This window comes from Drosophila suzukii, chromosome 3 (genome assembly GCF_043229965.1).
Source record: "Drosophila suzukii chromosome 3, CBGP_Dsuzu_IsoJpt1.0, whole genome shotgun sequence".
NCBI lineage: Eukaryota > Metazoa > Arthropoda > Insecta > Diptera > Drosophilidae > Drosophila > Drosophila suzukii.
The window spans coordinates 39,535,503-39,537,608 of NC_092082.1; the positions used below are offsets into that span (position 1 = coordinate 39,535,503).

The window sequence follows — 2,106 nt, forward strand, 5'->3', positions numbered from 1 at the left end:
CAAAAACGAGTTAGCAGTCCCGGCCAAAATTAACTGGAAGCCAGAATTGGAATTTAAATTCCAATTGGGATGCGGCATCTGCCTCCGCTGTCTGGCCCGAATTGCGCCGAATCGGCGCCGGTGCGATTTTCGCCCGAACTGCAACGTGATCCGTAGATCGTGGTACGGGCTTGGCAAGGTCAAAACCTCACGCGGGTTGACGGCGGCGATCCTTGAAGCCGCTTATGATTCGACGATGATGAAATTTATCCAGGTGTGGCAAAGATAAAAGATTCCCTTCAGTTCTGCAGTAGGGACGCGGTGACATGGCTCAAGGCAAAAAGCTTTTTTGTTTTTTTTTTGTGCCTAAAACGCTGTGCCGCTGTTGACGTCAGCAGAGAAGTCGGCGCAGTGTAGAAGACTGCCTACGAAAACGATCGTGCAACAAAGAGAGGCAGATATTCGGAGCTTCCCTCTCTTTCTTTGTCTTATAATCTGCCTGCACTCGGCGCTCTCAGAGACAAATTTCGGCAGGTCCGTTATTTCTTTTGAGTTTCTCCGTTATGTCCGACTAGCGACTAATGTTTTGGCGGAAAAATTTTCGTGGCGCAGCGACATGTGAATGCCCTAATAATTTAGGAGCATTATTGTATATCGAAAAAAAAACAACTAATATTGTTTTATAAAAGTAAATAATTATTAAATTTAAATAAATTAAATAAAAAAAAACAACTAATATTGTTTTATAAAAGTAAATAATTATTAAATTATTTACTTTTATAAAACAATATTAGTTGTTTTTTTTTCGATATACAATAATGCTCCTAAAATATTAGGGCATTCACATGTCGCTGCGCCACAAAAATTATAGATTATAGTAAAATTAAGTAAATTGAATTTACTTTTAATGTTATGCTTACGTATTATACATTAATATTACAATATAATTTTTTAGTTAAGTTATAGAAATTTAGTTCGTTAAAATTTATTGAAATATTTAAAACATTTTAATAGTACCATTTTTGAAGAATTCCTTTTTATATTTTTTACTAAAAAAAGTAAAAGTTATGTAGTCGGATATTTTTCGCTTTAGAAAGGGTATAGGTGCAGTGACACGTGCCAACTGCGAAGAGAAAACAAAAGAAATCATTCATTCTGTTTGAGTTATTGAGGGAAGCAAGCCATTTAAATTGTGCGCAGCAGATTTACTTCTTTCGTTTTTTAAAGTGAAAATACTAAAGTCAGGTGAGTGTTTCATTAAGTTGAAGATGTTGTGCATTGATCTTAGTTTAAAGTATTAAGGTATTCAATGGGTTCCGTAAGCCGAAAGTGGATGATGAAATGTTTTGCGCCAATAAAATTCCTGCAAAGGGTGAAACACAGCTCTAAAAGGTAAATATGCAAATAAACAAATAAAACGAATTTTTTAAGCATATGACCATAAATTTTATCAGGAGCGTTGGCCAAGGATTCGGAGGACCCGGACAAAGGTTTAAGGAAGGCGATGACCAATGTAAAAAGCAAATTAACGTAACATAAAATTAGGCTTACTAACAATAATTGTCCTTTAACAGAAAACCTAAATAACATTATTTAATTAAAATATATTTTAAAGTATATACAAATTTATGTATTTTAAATTCTATAAGTAAAAACTCATGGGAAAAATTCTGATTTTCACAAGTGATTTCACTTGGGACGTGTCACTTGCAAGTGATTTCATAAGTGAAAACTCATGGAAAATTTTTGATTTTCACAAGGGACGTGTCACCGGCTCGTTACAGGCCATACGAAGGCCATAAGGAACAAGTGAAATTCCGTGGGACTTCGAAAAATTTTCACTTGTGAAAATGCGGACATCCCATACAATTTTCTATATGGAGCGTCACTTGTTCTTCACTTGTGCAAGAGGACATGTCCCACGGGATTCACAAGGTAATTCACAAGTGAAACTTTTTTTTTGGAACTGAAGGGTTCTTTTCACGATTAGATTCTTTAAATATATCGTCGAATTGTCTTACCACCAATATTGGGAGTGATAACAGGTCGTACTAGTCAAACAAAATTCCAAGAATTTCACACGCGGATGTATGGATGCGAACGGGTTTAAAAATGTAACACTTTACG

The 2,106-nt window shown here is 35.4% G+C and overlaps 1 long non-coding RNA gene across 1 annotated transcript; it reads left to right on the top strand.

The window, feature by feature from the left end:
• The first annotated feature begins 1,110 nt into the window (after positions 1 to 1,110).
• On the top strand, positions 1,111 to 1,598 carry LOC136117485 (uncharacterized). Its single transcript, XR_010655029.2, has 3 exons — positions 1,111 to 1,224; positions 1,282 to 1,371; positions 1,434 to 1,598. It is a non-coding gene; the product is annotated as an uncharacterized lncRNA (long non-coding RNA).
• The last annotated feature ends 508 nt before the right edge of the window (positions 1,599 to 2,106 follow it).